Source organism: Crocuta crocuta, unplaced genomic scaffold (genome assembly GCF_008692635.1).
Source record: "Crocuta crocuta isolate KB4526 unplaced genomic scaffold, BGI_CrCroc_1.0 scaffold262, whole genome shotgun sequence".
Classification (NCBI taxonomy): domain Eukaryota; kingdom Metazoa; phylum Chordata; class Mammalia; order Carnivora; family Hyaenidae; genus Crocuta; species Crocuta crocuta.
In genome coordinates, this window is record NW_027528869.1 from 5,143,570 (window position 1) to 5,166,749 (window position 23,180).

General features: G+C 41.8%; 1 protein-coding gene across 1 annotated transcript in view; it reads left to right on the forward strand.

The window, feature by feature from the left end:
- The first annotated feature begins 11,838 nt into the window (after positions 1 to 11,838).
- DUSP16 (dual specificity phosphatase 16) overlaps positions 11,839 to 23,180 on the forward strand; it is a 101,213-nt gene continuing 89,871 nt past the window's right edge. Inside the window, exon 1 of the mRNA XM_077756415.1 lies at positions 11,839 to 12,004. The gene's annotated coding sequence lies outside the window, so the exon portion shown is untranslated. The remainder of the gene's footprint in view (positions 12,005 to 23,180) is intronic.

Below are 23,180 nucleotides of genomic sequence, written 5' to 3' on the forward strand. Positions count from 1 at the left end.
GTTGTCTCTCTCTCTCAAAAATAAATTAAAAATATTTTTAAAATTTTTTTAAAAAGATGAAAATGATATATACTTGGTGACTTGTGTTTTTAAGCTGATCTTTCCCTATGCAGGACTGCACCAGCATTACAGTCGACACTCAAGCAATTGTTACAAGAACAGTTGGGTGGTGGCTGTCCCACTGGGGTTGAGGTAGAGACAAGATCGAATCCAAGGGAGATGTGACTTCACCAGACTTGTCACTATAGTATTAAGAAGTGCCATCCTACAAAGAAATCCTTCAGTTGGAGTATGATTAATTCATTTTTTTTATCTACGCACTCATTTATAAATGTACTGGGAGGCTCCCTTTCACCAGGCATCATGCCCTAAGCTAGATACACAAAGATTAATGAGACAAGGTCTCTGCTCTCTAGAAGCGTCCACACTAAAGGGGGGTTCATTTGCATACTTCTCTAAGTATGTAAATGAATAAGTACATGACAGCACATTAAGTGTAATAACAAAGGTATATACAAAATATAGAGAGGATCTAGGGAAAGTCTTTGCTGAAGGGTTGATTTCTGAGCCAGGTCTCAAAGGATGGGTACAAGTTTTTCAAGCAGGCAAGAAAAGAGACATTTGCAAAGACATACTAGTGTGAAATAACACTGGGAGACTGCAGATGCTTTGGTTTCTTTGTAACTTAGGCATCTCAGGAAATGGGAAGAGTAGTGTCAAGGGCTAGGGCCAAAGGGGAGCCCTGGTGGCTCAGTCGATTAAGCATCTGACTTCGACTCAGGTCATGATCTCGCGGTTTGTGGGTTCGAGCCCCGCGTCGGGCTCTGTGTTGTGCTGACAGCTCAGGGACTGGAGCCTGCTTCAGATTCTGTGTCTCCCTCTCTCTCTGCCTCTCCCCTGCTGGCTCTCTGTCTCTCAAAAATAAATAAACATCGGAAAAAAATAAAAGAGCTCAGGCCAAAGAAGTAGATAGGAGAGGATGTCAAGCTTAAGAGTGGGGACTTAATTTGGGGGTATATGGGAAGCATTCAAGAGTTTAAGCAGGAGAGAGGCTCACTTAGTGAAGCATCGGACTCTTGATTTTGGCTCAGGTCAGGATCTCAAGGTTAGTGAGCTGGAGCCCTACCTCAGGCTCTGTGCTGACAGAGTGGATTGATTGGGATTCTCTCTCCATCTCTTTCTCTGCCCCTCCCTTGCTCACACTTGCGCTTTCTCTCTCTCTCTCAAATATAAATAAATAAGCTTAAAAAAAGAATTTAAGCAGGAGAGTAATAATTAAATCTGGGGGGACTTGGCTCTTTCACATGCAGTTGGTACCTTAATACTTTTTATGTTATTTTAAAACACTTTTTTTAGGCTATATGACATACCTGTAGTATATGCTATATGATGTAGGGTATATGGCATATGGAATTTAATATTAGAGTATAAGGGCCTGGCCTATACTCTTACTGATTATGTGATGGCTGAATGAAGAGTCCGACATAAGTCTCTCACTCTTGGTCTGATGTGAGCAGTATTAGCAGAACCCGAAGCCAAGCCTCCCAACTGGATAGGCTCTTTCTCTCATGCACACGCAAGTGACAAAGGAACTGTTGGGATGTCTCCATTGCAGCTACATGGCAAAGCCAGATATATGTTCTGGAGATTACTTTAACCCTTCCATCACCCAGAATTTTAAGTCAACTTAGCATCATATCTCTGGGAAAGGACAGAACATTTTAAAATGTTAGTTAGTCTGGAATTCACTCCAGAGAAGCCTTTTATTACCAACTCAGCTGAACAATGTCCATTTTGCAAGGTGAGTGATACCTGTAATGACCATATAGAAGACAGATTAAACATTACCAGTGCTCTTCAGTCCCCCATGCCATGCCTATAACCAAGAACTGATGGATGAGCAGATGGAGAGAGAGATAGATAAGAGAGACAGAATTTAGAATCTTCCATTTATTCAATAGAGTGGAAAATATGTTAGAGAAAGCTGACAAAATAAAAGAAAACTCAATGCTCTCTACAGAAATTTCCCTTAACCAGATGGAATTTCTCTTTTTCATTTGTAAAAGTAAAAAACAGTTAGCTTTCTATTTCAAAAGTAGCATGTGCTCCTGATAAAACATTCAGGCAACAAAGAAGTTTATAAGGTCAATGGTGAAAACCTCTACTCCATCTCTCTGACTCATTCTCCAGAGTTAACCACTATATATCCTCCAGAAAGTTTCTACACACTACAAAAAGTATAGACATCTCCCTTTCATTTTATATAAAAGGATTTTTTTAATTTGGGAGAGAGAGAACTTGTGTATATGTGCACATGTGAACATGAATAGAAGAGGGGCAGAGGGAGAGGGAGAAAATATTTTTTTTAATTGGAAAAACTTTTGGGGCACCTGGATGGCTCAGTCAGTTAAGCATCCAACATTGGCTCAGGTCATGATCTCGCAGTTTGTGTGTTTGAGCCTCGCATCAGGCTCTCTGCTGACAGCTCAGAGCCTGGAGCCTGCTTTAGATTCTGTGTCTCCTCTCACTGCCCTCCCCCACTCAAAAAATTTTTGTAACATTTTTAAAAAGTTTTATTTCTTTATCTTGAGAGAAAGAGCATGAGTGGGGGAGGAGCAGGGAGAGAGGGAGAGAGAGAGAATCCCAAGAAGGTTCCATGATGTCAGCACAGAGCTCAGTGTGACGCTCCATCTCTCCACGTTAAGATCATGACCTGAGCCAAAATCAAGAGTCACTTAACCGACTGAGCCACAGATGGTGCCCCACAAATGGAATTATATAAAGCACACTGTTGTGCGTTTCTCAATTAACAACATGTATTGGATTTTATTCCTTATCACAGTGGATGAGACACTATCTTCTTCCTTTAGCTTTGTTTTCTTTCCTTGCAGAATTTACTTTTTGTTCAAGTTTCTATTTTTTTTTTAAATTTATTTCTAGGAGAGAGAGACAGCGTGAGCAGGGGAGGGTCAGAGAGAGAGGGAGTCACAGACTGAAACAGGCTCCAGGCTCTGAGCTGGCAGTCAGCACAGAGCCTGACGCGGGGCTCGAACCCACGAACCGTGAGATCATGACCTAAGCGAAAGTCGGACGCTTAACCGACTAAGCCACCCAGGCGCCCCTCAAGTTTCTATTTTTACTAGTTAAACAATGCAGAAATACACAACCTTAAATATAGATCTTTGTTCTTGTGTGAGCTCATCGGTAGGACAAATTTCTAGAAGAGGAACCTCTAGGTCAAGTATATGCGTACTTGAATTTTGGCAAATACTGCCAAGTTTCCTTCCAAAATTTGGGTAACAAAATATAATTTTCTGCCAGTTGTGCATGTCTCCCCACTTGCCAGACAACATGTTTTATCAAACTTTTAAAGCTTTGCTAATTTGATACGTTAAAAATGGTATCTTGGTGCTATTTTAATTTGCATGCATTGAATTAGCAATGAGGTTAAGTATTCTTTGTGTGTGTATAGTGAGGCATTCATATTTCTTTTTCAATGTCTGCCAGTTATGTTTTTGCTCATTTTTTTATGGGTGGTTGCTCTTTTCCTTATAGATTTCTTTTTTTTTTTTAATTCTTAAATGTTTTGTATTTATTTCTGAGAGAGAGAGGGACAGCATGAGCAGGGGATGGTCAGAGAGAGAGAGAGACACAGAATCTGAAGCAGGCTTCAGGCTCCGAGCTGTCAGCACAGAGCCCAGTGTGGGGCTCGAACCCATGAACCGTGAGGTCATGACTTAGGCTGAAGTTGGATGCTCAACCGACTGAGCCACCCAGGCGCCCCATCCTTATAGATTTCTAAAAGCTCTCTCTATACTAAAGGATTTAGTACTGATATCATATGTGTTAACCTTTTCTTTTTTGCCCAGATTGTTGTCTTTCACTTTGTTGATTTTTTTTTGTTCAAAAGTTTCCATTTTTAAGGAGTCATACTTATTAATCTTTTCTTTATGACTTCTGGATTTTATGTCATACTTGGAAAAAGTCTTCTCCATGATAGGATTATTACAAATCACTGTTTTATTCTAGTACTGTTATGATTTCATTTTTATATAAGTCTTTTGTCCACCGGGGATTTATTTTTGATGTTTGGAGAAAAATATAGCTCTCCTTTTATTTTTCCTAAAAAACGAACTGCTGATCCCAACACCATTTATTGAATATTTTTCCTATTGATCTGGAATGCTTCTTTTAGCATAAATTTATTTTGTTTGCGCTTGGGTCCATTTCCAGACTGGCTACTCTTTTCATTGATCTGTGTGTCTCTTCCAGCACTATATCAACTATTTTAATTAGTGTAGCTTTAGAGCACATTTTAAAACTCTAATGGCTAAGGCAGTGAAAATACTCTGTATGATATTATAATGATTGATATATATCATACACTTGCCAAAACTCATAGATGGTATAATACTAAGAGTGAACCCTAAAGTAAATATGTCAAGTAGGTTCTTTCCTGGTTAAAGAAAAAAAAAAGGAAGTACTATCCTGAGGGTGCCTGGATGGCTCAGTTGGTTAAACATCGGACTCTTGATTTCAACTCAGGTCATGATCCCAGGATAGTGGGATCCAACCCTGCACTGGGCTCTGTGCTAACAGTGTAGAGGCTGCTTAGGATTCTCTCTCTGTCTCTCTGCTTCTCCCCTGCTTGCTCACTCTCTCAAAATAAATAAACATTTTTTTTCTATATACCATAGGGTACTTTTTTGGTAAGTAAATATATATTTTTTTAAAAGAGAAGACCATGCTGATGAACGATGCTAATGGCAGAGGCTATGCATGTGTAAGGGGTAGGGATACATGGGAAATCTCTGTACCTTCCTCTCAGTTTTGTTGTAAGCCTAACTGCTCTCGAAAAATAAAGTCTTAGAAAGTTAAATGAAATTAAAATTTAAAAATTCTAACAGAACTGATTCCCTCTCATCATTCTATTTTCACATTTATACTTCTGGATGATCTATACTCAAATGCTAATAAGAAATGTAACTGTATGATCTGTTTGTACTGAGTAACAACGGATGGTAAGATAATTTAATGATTCTTTGAAAAAAATTTTTAAATGTTTATTTTTGAGAGAGCATGTAAGCATGGAAGGGGCAGAGAGAGAGAGAGGGAGACACAGAATCTAAAGCAGGTTCCAGGCTCCAAGCTGTCAGCACAGAGCTTGATGTGGGACTCAAACCCACGAACCATGAGATCATGATCTGATCTGAAATTGGACGCTCAACCGACTGAGCCACCCAGGCACCCCTGCAATTTAATGATTCTTAATCGTCCATATAATTTTTGTTGTTTTCGTTTCCAATATTGCAGTATAAACAACATCGATTCATATCTATTTTTTGATTTGTTAGTACGTATTATCATTTCTTTTTGTATAAATAAACTTCTGGCTGAAAGTCCTTGATGATGTCCCAGTGTTTATTTTGCCACCGTACTAAACCCTTTTTTTTTTTTTAATGTTTTATTTATTTCTGAGAGAGAGAGACAGAGAGACAGAGACAGCATGAGCAGAGGAGGGTGAGAGGGGGAGGGAGATACAGAATCTGAAGCAGGGTCCAGGCTCTTAGCTAGCTGTCAGCACGGAGCCCGACGCGGGGCTCGAGCCCACGAACTGCAAGATCTTGACCTGAGCCGAAGTCAGACGCATAACCGACTGAGCCACCCAGGCACCCCCATACTAAACCCTTTAAAATGCATGAAATCTGACAGTGCCTACTGCAAATTGGAAACTCCAGGTCTGTGCTAGAATGTGGATAAAGAAAGCTCATGTTCCTCATGCTTCTCACCCCACAATCCCAGTAAGTGTAGGGTCTCAGAATTAGCTTCTCTGTTCACTATCTTCTCCATACTAGGTACCTCCCATCTATGTATTTAGTTAGAGATGAAACTTTTTAGCCTTGGTAGAAGAGAGATTTACCAAAAAGCACAAAGTCAACATCTGAAATCTTAGAAACTGCAGTCACTGTGGCCGAACTCTAACCCTTGTGTGGTTTACCATAGGCTACATCCTCCCTCTTGAAGTTCACAGACATTCTGAAGTTCTCTTGAAACAGCTGTGAGTTACAGATCGGGGGTTCAGAAATGCAAAACCAGAAAGTTCAGAAATTGCAACCAGAAGGAAATGACAAATGGCTTGTTGGCAACCTTTGTCTTTCCTCCTCCTCATTTCCACCACCCCCTCCCCTCTCCCCTCAACAAGATCTGGAAGTTCAAAGCTAGATATCCCCCTACAGGATGGGCCAAGAGAATTTCTTCATTAGGCTTCCAACTTCTTTTTTTTCTTAATGTAGTTTGTTGTCAAATTGGCTTCCATACAACACCCAGTGTTCGTCCCAACAAGTGCCCTCCTCCATGCCCGTATCCATTTTCCCCTCTCCCCCACCCCCCATCAATCCTCAGTTTGTCCTCAGTATTTAGGAGTCCCTTATGGATTGCCTCTCTCCCTCTCTGTAACTATTCCCCCCCTCCCGCTCCCCTATGGTCTTCTGTTAAGTTTCTCCTGATCCACACATGAGTGAAAACATATGGTATCTGTCTTTCTCTGCCTGACTTAGTTCACTTAGCATAATACCCTCCAGTTCCATCCACGTTGCTACGCATGGCCAGATTTCATTCTTTCTCATTGCCATGTAGTATTCCATGGTATAGATAAACCCCATCTTCTTGATCCATTCGTCCACTGATGGACACTTAGGCTCTTTCCATGATTTGGCTATTGTTGAGAGTGCTGCTGTGAACATTGGGGTCCATGTGCCCCTGTGCATCAGCACTCCTGTGTCCCTTGGGTAAATTCCTAGCAGTGCTATTGCTGGGTCGTAGGGTACCCCTATTGTTAATCTTTTGATGAACCTTCATACTGTTTCCCAGATAGGCTTCCAACTTCTAACTCCCATTCATCTCGAAGCTTCAGGTGGGTACTATTTTAACCACTATCCACACAAGAGCTGGGGAAACAGGAACAGATAGATTCCTTCATGAAACAGAATAAGAAGTAGCTTGGGGCGCCTGGGTGGCTCAGTCAGCTGAGTGCCCAACTTCAGCTCAGGTCATGACCACACAGTTCGTGGATTCGAGCCCCTCATCAGGCTCTGTGCTGACAGCTCAGAGCCTGGAGCCTGTCTTCGGATTCTGTGTTTCCCTCTTTCTCTGACCCTCCCCTGCCCATGCTGTTTCTCTCTGTCTCTCAAAAATAAGTAAAAACATTAAAAATTAAAAAAAAAAAGAAGTAGCTTTGACTGTTTTATGTGACCATGAGGATAGGCCAAAGCCAGTGGCCTTGTGAAGTCATGAGCTCTCCCTCTGATTGCCTTCTGCCTGGATGCCTTAGAGAGAATTCCTGTATTGGGCTAGACACTGGACTAAATGATCTTTGAGTTGGGGTATGTATAGGTCATGGAAAGCTTCCCCAGGAAGGTGGCAGCTGGGATTTAGCTAGGCACAAAAGGCAGAGGAGAAGAGAGAACAGCATCCCAAGTGAAGGGAAGAGTATAAAGAAAGGCATAGACCTGTCATACAGTATAGAAGGAGCTACAAATAATTCAGTAGTTTATTTCTGGAGAAACGAATACCAGGTAAGGTATGGTTGGAATGATGTTAGAGAAGCAAGGAGCAGCCAGGTCCTAAGGGTCCTGGTATGTCATCATGAGAAACCTGGGTTTCATCTTACCAATGTTTGAGGGGTTTTTTAATGTTTATTTATTTATTTTGAGAGAGAGCATGTGAGCCGGAAGAGAGGCAGAGAGAGAGGGAGAGAGAGAATCCCAAGGAGGCTCCACACTGTCAGCACAGAGCCCAACATGGGGCTCGACCTCATGAGCCATGAGATCATGACTTGAGCTGAAATCAAGAGTCAGATGCTTGACTGACTGAGGGGTTTTAAACAGATAAATGATATATGGTAACTAGAATATCCCCCTATACACATATCATAATGATGACCTTAACAAAAAAATACAAGACAATTTTGAAATTAGCCTAATTCATGAAAGCTGGTGGGATTTTTGTCATTTATATGTGAAAGGATCATCACACCTATTCTAAGATTAACAAAAAGAAGTCTCTCCCTAGCTTCTTAAACTGGGTTTTGACATAGATGGATTTTTGTACTGGAAAGATCATTGTGGTAACCTTGCAGGAAATTGTTTTAAAGGGATTGATATTGGAAGTGGGGAAATAATTTAAAGCATTACTGTAATTGTCTAGGTAAGCAATGACATAGGCTTGAACATAGGGAAGTAGCTAGAGCTATCTGTTGAAAACAAAATCAGCAGATTTGCTTGACCAGTTAGTGTAACATAATAACATAAAAAGGGAGCAATGAATATGTACCTCTCAGGAAGAATCACAATTGACTGATGAGCCCAACTTCTGTGCTCTGAAGCCCGTCACCTCTTCTTGCTGAGGTCATGCTTCCAGAATGCTGCTTTGTTACTGAGTACTGGAGGGATACTAAGGCAGTCTGGTTCCTGGGAAATGTGGGAGTTGTCTGATAAGTAATTTTAGCTCCAAATGTTCCATCATGTGACTGCATTAGACTGCAGTTTAAGATTTTTCGACTCAACCAATCTTCTACACTTTCCTCCCTCCTCCCTTTCCCCTTCTTCCCTCCCTCCCTCTTTCTTTTCCTTTCCTTTCCTTTCCTTTCCTTTCCTTTCCTTTCCTTTCCTTTCCTTTCCTTTCCTTCCTATTTCTTTCCTTCATTGCTTCTTTCGCTTCTTCCATGACTCATAAGGGTCCAACCTTTATCATCATTTGATGGCTGTTCCAGAGGACCTGGACCAGACTTATGGTGGATTAGCTTTGAGGCACCAGAGTCACAATAACCTGGGTATGAATCTGGTTGTATCTTTTCTAAATATGAGAGTTCAAGTGACTAATTCAATCTCTTAAAAGTACCAGTCTTCCCATCTATTAAATCATGATAACTGCTGCGAGGATTAAATTAGTCAGGCGTGTAGAGTACTTAGCACAGTATCTGGCACATAACAAGTGCCTGTTAATTACTACCAGTTCTTTTTTTTTTTTTTTAATATTTTTATTTATTTTTAGGAGAGAGAGAGAGAGAGAGACAGCATGAGCAGGGGAGGGTCAGAGAGAGAGAGGGAGACACAGACTCTGAAATAGGCTCCAGGCTCTGAGCTGGCAGTCAGCACAGAGCCCGACGCGGGGCTCGAACCTACGAACTGTGAGATCATGACCTAAGCGAAAGTCGGACGCTTAACCGACTAAGCCACCCAGGCGCCCCAAGTACTACCCATTCTTATTATCAGAGACAGGGAATGAAGGAGAGGAAGAAGTCAGGGTAATTCTTAGGTTGCTGGCCCTTGTAATATATAAAATAATCATAATATTTTACTCAAGTTAATCCTCCTTTTGTATACAACAGATAATCCTTTTGGGTACAAAAGAGATTAGCAAATCCTTTCCTCCCTGTTCCTAAATTTCTTGCCTCCTCCAGATTTCATGGCTAATGGAATATATATCATTAAATGATATGTCAAAATGGACATAAAAAAGACTCTTTGACTCTGGAGTTGAGAGGGTGGCCTTTGTCCACATCACCCCGAGGCATACTTGTTCCCCATAAGATAAAAGCTGTGAGAATATTCTTTTGCCCTGTGGAGGAAAGGCTCATTTGAAAGTTTCTTTGTGTAACAAAGGAGAAAACTTGTCCACCTTCCTTGAGGATCTAAAAGATCCTCCATATTAGTTGCTTTTTGTAGAGTTTTATTTAGAACAATGTAGCTATTAAATATGAGATGCCAAGCATACTGCAAAGTGTGTGTTAGCAAATGATCTTCCCCTTCCCAAAACACCCTTAGGAAACTCGAGACAGAACCAGAATTCAAACCATAGACTGAAATAAAATATGGAGTTAAAACTATTAAAAAAAAAAAAAAAGGAGTGGAAAAGGAAAATGTAAACTCCTGAACAAAATTTTAGGAAATTTCTGGTATAAGCCTGGGGTGAGAAAAAATCTAGCTGAGGAGTGTTTATATGAAAAATACCATGGGCTTTACATTAACCACTAGTTCCATGGAGGCAACAGTGCAATTTTGGCTTATAAAGAAATGAGTGTAGGGGCACCTGGGTGGCTCAGCTGCTTAAGCGTTTAACTCTTGATTTCGGCTCAGGTCAATCCTAGGGATCGAGGCCCAGTGTTGCACTCTATGCTGAGTATGGTGCCTACTTAAGATTCTCTTGGGGCGCCTGGGTGGCTCAGTCGGTTAAGCGTCTGACTTCGGTTTTAGGTCATGATCTCACAGTTCGTGGGTTCAAGCCCCACGTCGGGCTTTGTGCTGACTGCCAGCTCAGAGCCTGGAGGCTGTTTGGATTCTGTATTTCCCTCTCCTGCTCACTTTCTCTCTCTCTCTCTTAGAAATAGATAAAACATTTAAAAAATTTAAAAAAAGATTCTCTGCCCTCTCCCTCAAATAAATAAGTAAATAAATAAATAAAAGAAAATAAAGGAATGTAATCATAGGCTGCACAGTAGAAATACAATAGCTTAGTAATGAAAAACTTCAGTTTCCTCATCTGCAGAATTAAGGGCTGAATTAGATGACTTCCAAGTCTCACACAGCTCTATTATTTTAGGAGTATATGACTATGACTTTCAAGTTCTAAACTTGAATTCCTACATTTTCAGGGAATGACCGCAGAAACGATTTATAGGCTTGATGAAAATACATGATCTATGTTTCTGATTACCTTTACAGCTTGAATTATCTCCAGGGGAAAAGGAAAATAATCTTTTTGTGTGAAGTGACTCACAGAGAGTCCCAAAATGAGTGTGGCAATGGAATAAACCTGTGTACATCTATTTCACATCATGTCAAGCTTCATACAAAACTATTTTTCTTGAGGTGGTGAGCTTGAGCAACCAGTTTTTCCTGAAGTTTGCCTGGTAAATATGTTTATGATGAGCTGTACTGTCATCCTTCTATCTTGCCATAGCCTCGGAGGGCTCCTCCCAAGCCGACCAGCTGCTCACTGACTTTGGTAATCAAGGATTTCAGAGGCAGAGATCAAGGTCAATATGGGGCTACGGCAGAAAGGACTAGAGAGCCCTCATACGCGGGGTCCCCTTAGTAGGCTCCGCTGTATGAGGGCTGAGGGAGGGCACGGATCTGAGTTGTAGCCACAATATAATAGGTAATCTGTAATGGTTTTGTGGGTAACCAGTGAGCTCCCCCACTCCATCCCTGCTACTACCATTCTCTTCTGGACCCCTCATCTGGCATTCTCAGGCATTTCAAACATGTTTTGAGAACAAGGGGGCAGAAGGGACCAATCACGGGGACAGCAAAGCTTTAATACGAATAGAATTCCAAATATTTCAGCTGGGATCTCTTTGTCTAGCTCAAAGAGATTTAGACAGTGGATCAGAAAGCCTACATCTCCTTCTAGTTCTGCAATTAACCAGGTGTATGCCCTTGGGCAAGCCACTCAACAACCTTGGGCCCTGTTTCCTTACTTGTAAATGGGGAGGAACTCTACCTAGTTACTTCCAAGAGTCTAGGACCCCTGAACTGGGACCAGCTTGTATCCTGAGCAGGAAAAGAATTGGATGTAGGCTTGGAGGTGATCTCTGTGAAGCCAATTAAAAAAGACCCTAGAACTTTAAAAAGAAGTGTCCAAAAAGCAATAAGCAAGAACTGAAATCACAGGACTCCCGGGTTCCTGTCTCATATCAAGTCCCTCCCAGGTATTGGCTGAGTTGCTCTGTGTCTCACTTTCTTAATTCTGTTGGGCAGAAGAGGTCACAGAGGGTGGGGCTATGGCCAATGGATCATGTTCTCAATGTTCTGGAAAAAGGACAGAGGTAGCAGAAAGGCCAGAAGAGGAGTTTCCACTGCAAATTGACCACAGTTGACTATCCCATTCTCTTTCCAGATTGGAAGGGAGGTAAGAACTGCCACAGCATCCTGGCTGAAGTACCTTCATTCCCTCAGCGGCACAGCCACCAACTTGGGCAGTCGAGATCTTGGACAAAAGAAGGGTAAGTCCAAGAGATGCTAAATTAAATGGACTTTTGGAAATGTTTGTGGGATCCATAGACATTGGATTTGGAAGGGGGGAGGCCTTCCTTTTTTTTTTTTTTTTTTAAATTGTGGTACAAGATACATAACCTGAATTTTACCACCCTAATTGGTTTTAAGTGTACATTCCAGTGGAGAGGACTTTTTTGATGACTTCAGTTCTCTCCCTATACTGAGGTAGACCGTGTACTCTTTTGCTAGCAAAGTTCTTCAGGGTCAGATCAGCAGGGGCTCCTCCGTTAAGCCAGGTTGGCTCCTGCAATCGGGAAACACTCAAAAATATCAGAAATGTGACAGGAAATCATTCAGCAGTCATTTCCCCTTGATGTGAGTGAGATCTCATTTCTTGCTGTGTCCCTTTAATTTTTTATCTCTCTGCCTTGGCCCTGACAACTTGTCCAGACCTGTGGCTTGCCCTTCGGCCTGCTTTCTTTTGTTATGCTGCATTTTTGTCCTCTGCAGACTCCAGGCTTATTCTGAATCTGAAAAACCTATTTTCCTTGGGATCTGACTTGTCTGCCCCTTCAGTGGTACTGCATAGCTTATCTGTCAGATGTGACTGACAGCTTCTGCTCTCTACCTGAGCCCCAGCCCCATGCTCTGACTGCCCACTGATCATTTCCTCTGGAATGTGCCAGTCATTCTTGTGCCAAGTGGATTGCAACATGTTCAAACACAACCTTCATTTTTTTTTTTTTTTTTTTTTGCCACAAACCAGCTGCCTTTATAACCTCTCATTCCCTGTCAATAGTCCATTAAGTCATTTAGACCGGAAGCAACGTTCTCTCTGATTTAATCTCTCTTCATTGCCCTTAGCCATTCATTCCTTAAGAACAATCAGATTTTCCTTCAAATATCGATCATGGTTTCTGTCCTTCCTCTCCCTCCCCCCATGCCCATTTTTAGGTCCTTACCACCTCTCATATCATCCAGTGCTCACATCCACTCTCTCTCCGACTCAATTTCCTGTGCCAGGCCTAGACTTATCTTTATTAATCAAGTCATGTCTATTCAACACCCCGAAGTTCTTAACCTGTCCTATCATACAGGCTTCTTGCCGTTTTCAGGCTATTCAAGTTTCCCCTAATTTGATCCCATTCTAGATGATCTTTCTGCCAGGTAGCAATGTTGTAATGGAAGGTTTAATGGACTTGGAATTAGTGGGCCTGCTTTCAAATCCCAGCTTCGTCCTCAGCAGAACCACCTTGGGCAATCCACTAACTCTTGGGAGCCTTGGATCCCCATTTGCAAAATGGGGATAATAATGCTTCTGTCATAGGGAACTTTATGAGGATTTAATGAGATAATACATGTGGAAGCAAGTTAGCATTGTGCTTAGAACCCACATTTAAGCTGACGCCCTCGGTTTGAATCCAGGCATTTCTGCTCAATAAGTGTGTGACCTGGAGAAAGTTTCTTAACCTTGGTGGCCTTCATCGTTTTTATCTGCAAAATGGAGATATTAACAATGTATGTGTCATCGTCTATAGTAATGATTAAATTGAGATAATATATGTAAAGTGCTTAACACAGTTCCTGGCACACTATAAACTCTAAAAGGTGTGAGTTATTATGATTATGTGCAAAAGATGTAGTATAGTGCAGGACACCTAATCAGCACCTAAAATATATTTGCTAACTTTGTTGATGAATTCATCACATCTATCTGATCTAATTTCCCACTAATTCTTGCTATGCACCTTCTTGCCGCCCTTCCTCCAGACCGACTGCCTTGGCTTTCCACGAATACATCTTCCACTTTTTGTGCCTTTGATTACAGTATTTCTCTTTTCTAGAATGTCATAATTTTTCTTCCCTGCCTATCCAAATTCTTCCCATTCTTAAGGTCTATCCTAAACCCTGCTTCCATAAATCTTTTTCTTAGTACTTCCGTACTTAACCAATTTCTCACTCTTTTGAATCAGTTACCCTTGATTTAACATCTGGTACCCTTAGATATTATTTCCTGTATATTCGTTTTGTGTCTTCAACTAGTTTGGAAGATATTCCTCAGTCTAACATTGTTTCAGTACACACGGTAAATATGGTGAACATTTAATCTCCTAGACTACTGTATCGGCTCAGCCCATCTCTTGGGATCGCATTCCTTGATTGTATTTAGGATAGAATTTGGAGAGAGGGATACACACTTTGTTGTCCAAGGGTGAGGAAGGATCCAGAATTTTGAATCAATTTTTCAGACCTAGAGTCACTTATCAGTATTAGTGCACATGAGGATCGGCAGATTGGGGGTGGGTGGTTATAGAGATAAGGAGTTCCTACTACATGGGACAAGATCCTATGGCCTCTGGGTCAAAGTGTTGAAGAAATACTTAGGCATGGGGTCTCCGTAGGTAAGGGACAGGAGGCAGACTAAGGGGTGACTAAGACAAGGAAAGTGTGTCCCCATTCAAATCTGTTTCTTGCTGTGACAGGCTTTGCCTTTAACTGGTTTCTCAAGCTTCTGACACCTTACACAACACTTGCCCTATTGAGAAACTGGTTTTGCATGTAACTTCCCGTGGCTTGAAGCAAGTATCCATGACGGTGTTTGCATACCATTGGGGTTTTGCCCCTCCCAAATGTGCCAATAAAGATGAAGTGACATTCAGATGACGTGGTATGAAGGGAATCACTGCAGCCTCCAAAACTGAGAATGTTTGAACTATGCGAAAGGTTCATACCAGCATTTCACAATTACAGAGAAGGCCAAGGAAGACAGGTGCAGAACACAAGGTAAAGAACACTGTCTTTGCCCCAGTTCTCACGGAGCCTCCTCTGCGCGGCAGCCTGCGTGGATCTCCCTGTCCCTGGACTCCCGGACTACTCACTGTCTTGACCACACAGTTCAGTCCTGCATTACACATTGTCTTCCGAAAATTGCTTTATGAGTTGTGTCCCCCAGCTCGGTTTCTTGAGAATACTGACCGTTTCTCTGTCTTTGCAGCCCCCCGTGGAGCCTCTTAATACAATTTAACTCTATTGGGCACAGCAAGATTCTCAACAATAAGTATTGAAGGATCTGTTTTTGAAAATGTAAATTCAGGGGCGCCTGGGTGGCTTAGTCGGTTGAGCGTCTGACTTTCGCTTGGGTCATGATCTCACGGTGTGTGGGTTCGAGCCCCGCTTCGGGCTCTCTGCTGACTGCCAGTTCGGAGCCTGGAGCCTGTTTCGGTCTGTGACTCCCTTTCTCTCTGACCCTCCCCTGCTCACGCTGTCTCTCTCTCTCTCTCTCCTAAAAATAAATAAAACAAAACAAACAAAAAAAAAGAAAATGTAAATTCATAAAATCTAGCTCCACTAAGGAGAACTTGTTTCTTTTTTTAAGTGGCGGGCGTTGGCAGTGCCCTCATCTTTTGTGGTGTGGCCCTCAGTGGCAGCCTCCCTTCAGAGGTCAGGGACTCAAGACATGCAGGTAGGACACAGGGTCCCAGTGCTTTGCCACTTGAGAGAGATGTTCTGCTGCGTGGGTGCCTGAGACCCCTTCCCGACTCCCCATTGTCCCCCCAGTCACGGAGGCCATGCAGTGAGAGCTGTGAGCAACCTTGGGAGATCATCTGACCCAACTCCTTTATTTTGTAGATGAGGAACCTGGGACTCAGGCAAGCACAGCTGAAGGTGGTAGAGGATGAATGGGCGTTGAGTCAGGTAGAACTGGACGCTAATCCCGATGCTGCCACTTTCTAGCCGTGTGATTATGGAAGAGTCTCCTCACATCTTGAAAGCTCAATTTCTTCATCTCTGAAGTGGGGAGAACAATGCCTTCCTCCTGCACTTGTGAGAATGGAGTGAGATCATAGATGTAAATGCAGTGTTTGGCAATAAGAGAAGCTTAATACTTGTTGGCTCTCTCTCCTTGCTTTTTCTTAAGCGTCCTGCCCAAATTTAAAGTGCCAGCTTCCCGTTTTTCAGGCTAAATGTGTTTTCCAGTCGCATTCTAAGGGTGGCCCTCTACCTGCTGGAAAATTAGGATCAGAGATTAAAAATGGTTTTTAATTATCTTCACTGAGCGTTTGGACCAATTTATTTCGAGCACATTTCTATGCCTTAGAGACAAAAGAGCTTAAAAGACAGGAATACTGAATTTCAGAGTGAAATTCAAAGGTGTTGAGGTTTTACCCATTTTTTCGCTACAGCGTTTGAGCTCCTGGTACTCTTAAAATAGTACTGATGGCCTTTTACCCCTTAAGAAAAATTCCATTCTCTGATATATTTACATGTTTTGCCTTGCAACCTGATATTTTTCACCTGTCTTTCTTAAGACATACTCTGCTGTCCATTAATCATCAATCGGAGCTAAAATGAAAACATGGCTGTTGAGGTTCTGGTAAAGAAATAAGAAATGTATTGGTAAGATCATAGTGGACTTGTGAGGTGGTTTAGTCTCAGAAATGAAATGGACACTGATACCATTTAGAAAATTTAATACTTTATGGTAAACCTTTCTTTCCCATGCTGAAGAAGGTTTATGAGGACTATTATTTCTCTTAAAAATTTTAGCCAAGGGGAGCCTGGTGGCTCAGTCAGTTAAGTGTCCAACTCTTGATTTCAGCTCAGGTCATGATCTCAGAGTTTGAAAGTTCAAGCCCCACATGGGGCTCTGTGCTGGTGGTGCAGAGCCTGCTTGGGATTCTCTCTCTCTTTCTCTCTCTCTCTCTCTCTCTGTCCCTTCCTGCTTCTCTCTCTCAAAATAAATAAGCTTTTAAAAAATTAAATAAAAATTTTAGTATTCACTGTGTTTGGCTGCAAATATGTCTTTAAACATTGGGCAGATCAGGATTGGACCAGAAGAAAAATCTTAGCATGAAATGCCTCCTAATTATGACTGTTACAAATTGTGATTGGTGGTTCATTATTGGATGAATCAGTTAGGGTCTACAAGGCAGAGGGGCAAAGCAGGGGAGACCTCCCTGAAGTTTTCTCTGTAGAAGTTGTGCCAAGCAGAATAATGACCCCTCAAAGTCCTTGCCCTAATCCTCACAGCCTGTGAATGTTAGGCTACATAGCAAGGGGTGGGGGGAATTAAAGTTGCTAAAGAGCCAACCTTAACACAGGGGTAGTAGTCTGGATTATCCAGGTTGGTCCAATGTAATCACAAGGGTCCTTGATAGTAGGCAAAGGAGAGACAGAGGAGACCCAAAGAGAGGGTTGGTGATGTAAGAAAAAGCCAATCGACCATTGTTGGCTTTGAAGACAGAAGAGGCCACAAGCCAAGGAATGTAGGCAGCATGTAGAAGCTGGAAAGAATAAGGACATGGATTGTCCCCTAGAGGGGGAAATAACCTGCTGACACCTTGACTTCAGCTCAGTAAGATCTTTTTTCTGAGAGAAAGAGAAAGAAAGAGAGAGAATGCATGCATGCATGTGTGTGTGCATGAGAACCAGGGAGAGACAGAGAGGGAGAGAGAGAGAGAATCCCAAGCACAGTCTCTGCGCTGTCAGCATGGAGCCCAACACAGGGCTCACAAACCTGTGAGGTCATGACTTGAGCCGAAACCAAGTGTCAGACGCTTAACTGACTGAGCCAATCAGGTACCCTGAGACCCATTTTAGATGTGTGAGCTCCAGAACTATAAGATATATTTGTGTTGTTTTCAGCTACTAAGCAGGTGGTTAATTTGTTTAGAGCAGCCACAGAAAACCACAACAGCGGGGTTCTCCAAAGGCCGAGCGACTATCTTGCCCCAAAGATGCTGCCTAGCATTCAAGGATTTCACACAATCATAGGCAACAAAGTTCCCAAAGGGACAAAGACATAGGGAGAGGCAGAAGACCACTGCTAAGGGGGCAAAGTGATCAGCAGTTAGAAGAAAGTGCTTCCCGCGTTTGGCACCACAGGGGATGGATGAAAAATAGAAACACAACTCACAGCCTCTGGGAAAGACAGTCTGAATAGCATCTTATGTACTTTTTATAAAAGACTACACTGAAATAGCCTCATTTAATCCTCCTACCAATCCTATGAGATGGGAGCTGGTATTATTCCATTTTGTAAAGAAGAAAACTGAAGTTTAGACCATTAATCTTCCTGAGATTAGACAGTAGTAAGTGGAAGAGATGGGATCCAAACAGGTCTGCCTGCAGAGCCTTAGGCACTTCACTACTTTGATTTCTGTCCTCCCTGGAGAGCTGCTTGGCCAGGACGGCAACCCATGGAGGGGCTGTGCATTAGTTAGGGTGATTTCTACTAATAAGTGGAGGTTGTGGGGAGACGTGCAGATAATACTGTGCAATGGACATCCATCCTCCAGATGTCTGCTTTTCATGAATCTTCCTAGAAGATACCTATTGTCAAAAACATCACTGGTCCGGGGCGCCTGGGTGGCTCAGTCGGTTAAGCGTCCGACTTTCGCTTAGGTCATGATCTCGCGGTTCGTGGGTTCGAGCCCCGCGTCGGGCTCTGTGCTGACTGCCAGCTCAGAGCCTGGAGCCTGTTTCCGAGTCTGTGTCTCCCTCTCTCTCCGACCTTCCCCTGTTCATGCTGTCTCTCTCTCTCTCTCAGAAATAAAGAAAACTAAAAACAAATAACTGGCCAATAGTAGCTTCTTGCTAACATTTTTTAACTCACCATCCACCTAAATTTGACATGTCTAAAATATAGCTCAACCCATCTCCCCCACCCTAATCAGACCTCCAATGGAGACTTTCCTATTTCTTTTTTAAAAAAAATTTTCTTCATTTATCTTGGGGCACCTGGGTGGCTCCGTTGGTTAAGTGTCTGACTTCGGCTCAGGTCACAATCTCACAGTTCATAAGCTCAAGCCCCACATCGGGCTCTGTGCTGACAGCTCGCGGCCTGGAGCCTGCTTTGGATTCTGTGTCTCCCTCTCTCTCTGCCCCTCTCCCACTTGCACCCTCTCTCTCTCTCAAATATAAATAAACATTTAAAAAAATTTTTTTTTAAAGGTTTATTTGAGTGAGAGAGAGTACACACACGTGTGTGTGAAAGTGGGAAAGGGGCACAGAGAATGAGGGAGAGAGAATCCCAAGCAGGCTCTGTGCTGAGGCTGGGCTCAATCTCACCAACTGAACCATGAGATCATGACCTGAGCCCAGTCAATAGTCAGCTGCTTAACCAACTGAGCCCTCCAGGCATCCCTCTTTTTTTTTTTTTTTAAGTTTATTTATTTATTTTTGAGAGAGACAGATAGCACACATGCAGGGTAGGGACAGAGAGAGAGAATCCCAGGCAGGCTCTGTGCTATCAGTGCAGAGTCCAATGTGGGGCTTGATCTCACAAACCATGAGATCATGACCTGAACTGAAATCAAGAATCAGATGCTTAGCAGACTGAGCCACCCAGGCACCTCCCTATTTCTTTTAAGAGTGCATTCTTAATCCAGCCATTTGTACTCAACAGCTATATAAACAATAACAGCTAACGCTTCCTGAGAACACGTTCTGGTTATTGTGCTAAACATCTTAGACGGTCATCCATTTAATCCTCTCACCAACCCTATGAGGAAGGTACAATTATTAGCCTCATTTTATAGATGTGGAAATTGAAACTTATGTAACTCGCCAAAGGCGACACCTTAGCATCATCTTTCATTATTCATCTCTACCCTCCGTAGCAAATGAATCACCGAGTCTTCTCAGCTCTCTCTCTGTGCTATGTCTTGCATTTGTTGCTTTCCTTCCCTGTCCATGGCCACTGCACCAGTCTTAGCCCTTTTTGACTGGGGTCTGAATTGTTGCCAGTGCCCAATGTGGTCTCCCTGGTTCCGTGATCTCCTTCCTTAGGTCTTTCCAATATGCTTTGGTCAGACCAAGCCACCTAAAAACCCACTGTCAGCCCATCCATTTCCAAGTTCAAACAAACCTTGAAAGTGGAGGAAGTATATCCAAATGTCCCCAGAGGTTATCCTTAGTATGATGGTAGCAATAATTTTTTGAAAAATTAAATAACTTCATTCGAGTACAGTTAAAAGGAAAAAACGTTACAACTTTTAGCTTGAAATTATAGGACAAGATACATCATGAAGATGAGCAAACCCTGTACCCAGTAAATAAGTTGCTCAAACTACATTCATCCCGGCATCAGGGACTGGGATAACTCTCACTGGTTATCTGGGCATCCTAAATATACAATTTCATTTTTTAGAGGCAAGCCTTTGCACGAAAAAGCAGTTTTGTAACTATGCTTAGTGTTTTCCATGTATTTATAAGGCTCGTTATTAGTATTAAAATAACTAATGTACATGGTAAAAGAAAAACTGAAACACAATACCATCAAAGGACATAACAATAAAAATATTTATTTCTTCCCCAAGATTGAATACGGTGATTTGTACTTCCTTCTTCACACTTTTCTGTAACTTACAGACTTTTAGCAATGCACAGGTACTGCTTTATAATAGAAAATAAAGCTAATGAAGCGTGATTTTAAAAAGGAACCAAATTTTCCATCATTCCCTGCTACTTATAATATAAAAGCTAAATTCTTTGACTGAGGCCCTATATAATCTGGCCCCAAACTGCTTTCCAGGCTTATTATATACTACTCAATACAAATGTTCTGCTTCAGTTAAACTATTTTAAACACATTTTGCCTGCTGTGTCTCCGACTGTGTGTTTTCTCTTCCTGGAATGAGCTTCCCCATTCTCTTTTAATATCCCAATTCAATCTATTGTTCCAGATCCAAGTGAGTTCTACACACAGCCTTTCCTAAAGAGGAAGGAATCAGTAGTCAGTATTCACCGTGTGGGCTATGTACTATATTTGGTGCTTTATGTGGTATTCATTTGAACCTCACAACAGCTCTTGACAGTTGGCGTTAATTACCTTCATTTTACAGATGAGGAAACTAAGTTTCCTTCAAGTCCCACAGCCAGTATGTGATAGAGCTAGAATTTGTGGCTGGCTGCCTCTTCCCCAGCTCATTTGTTTCAACTTTTGGAGCACATATCTGAGTGAGTTTCACCAATAATCACAGAAGTACATTCTAAGATGGTGGCATCGCTTTTACTATTATTTTGAATTACTTATGCTGTGCATCTTGGTTTATCTTCTCAACAAAACCTCCTGAGAACTTGGGTGTGAGTTCTCACCTGCGATCCCCTAGCTCTATGTCTTTGAGTCAACTCCTTAACCTTTCTTGACCTCGGGTTAGGTAATAATAATACCTAATTCTCAGGGTTGTTATGAGAGTTAAAAATTTGTGCATTTGATTTAACATGCGCATGTGATTGTTGTGCTGTTGACTTAACATGTTAATATTAATTTATTTTCAAATTTCACTTAATTTCTAGTTTCTTTATAGTAGTGGTTTGAGATATTCCTAAGACTCAGTGTCCTAAAGAGGACCAGACCTTTTTCTTTAACACAAAAGCGGGCTTTACACAAACTTAAAAAGAATTTTTCAATTAAAACATCATTTTACGGGATGCCTGGCTGGCTCAGTTGGTAGCGCATGTGGCTCTTGATCTCAGGGTTGTAAGTTCGAGCCCCACGTTGGGTGTAAAGATTACTTAAAAATAAAATCTTTTAAAAAACCCTATAGCATTTTGCTATTTGGTACAGAAAATCCTTTCTTGCTGTTTAAATGACATTGAACAAGATCAGTTACTGGTTAAAAACTGTTCCTAAAGGTAAGGAAAAATAAGTTACAAAGATGGAGGCAAACCATAAAAGACTTTTAAATACAGAGAACAAACTGAGGGTTGATGGGGATAGAGGCCTGGGGGGTGATGGTGGCGGGGAAAATGGGTGATGGGCACTGAGGAGGGCACTCATTGGGATGAGCACTGGTGTTGTGTGTCAGCGATGAATCATGGAATCTACTCCTGAAGCCAAGGCTACATTGTATAGACTGTATGTTAGTTAACTTGACAATGAATTATTTAAAAAATAAAAATTAAAAAAAGTAAAATAAATAGTTCCTAATGGCAAATGTTTACATTTATGAACAGGAGTGTTGTCACTGAATGTTGTCATTTTTAGTCCAGAAAGCCACTGTGAATTTTAAAACTGAGCACACTGAGACCTATATTTATTCATTTTTAAATGGGAAAACCATTTAAAAATTGCTGACCTTCAAAACCAGCCTTAAAAAGACTATTGTTTATATTAGAGAAAAAGAATATCATGGTATTTATTCCAACTCTTTTTCTTTAGGGTCAGATGAAAAGAAACAAAATTCACAAATACTTTCTAGCCTTTCATCTATTTACTTACTCCCTACTACCACCACCATCTTTTGGTGGTTATCAAAGAATTTTTCAACCTTTTGAAAATAAGTACATCTGATGTTAGAAATCATAAATCTTTTAGTCCACAGTTATTAAAAGAGTTGCCAAAACAACCTTGACAAAAGCCCCCCCAAATGTGTGTTCTACGTAAATGGAAAATAACGTTTGGGTTGTAACTTAGCAAAAGTCCATCTGCAACTTTCCTGAGCTTGCGACAGAGAATTTCGCATCTCAGGGTACTTATCTACCTGCTTGTTATGAATTGTTTGATTAAACAAAACAGTCTGGTTATCACATCCCTTGGATCTTTGTAGGGTTTATGTATCTCTCATCTCTCTCTAGCAAAGGATGATCCTTTTTTCCTTAAGCTTCTTGGGGCGCCTGGGTGGCTCAGTCGGTTAAGCGTCCGACTTTGGCTCGCGTCATGATCTCGTGGTCCATGAGTTTGAGCCCTGCGTCAGGCTCTGTGCTGACAGCTCAGAGCATGGAGCCTGTTTCAGATTCTGTGTCTCTCTCTCTCTCTGCCCCTCCCCTGCTCATTCTCTGTCTCTCAAAATGAATAAACGTTAAACATCTTTAAAAAAAAGTCAAGCTTCTTGACAGAATGAATAGCTGCTCTTCCACTGTTTCTATTTTCTTCCTTTTCATTCCCTTTCAAGTCACTACAATCTTGCCTGTGCAGGACTGTTTTCAGTGAAACCACCCTGTCCACGGTCACTTTATTGCTAAATCAGAGAAAGACTTTTTAGACCTTACCATCGGTCCTTCTCTGAGCATCGACTCCCTGGAAGCACACTCTCTCCCTGCTTGAAACTCTTTTCTTGGGGCGCCTGGGTGGCTCAGTCGGTTGAGCATCCAACTTCAGCTCAGGTCATGATCTCAGGGTCCGTGAGTTCGAGCCCCGTGTCGGGCTCTGTGCTGACAGCTCAGAGCTTGTGGCTGCTT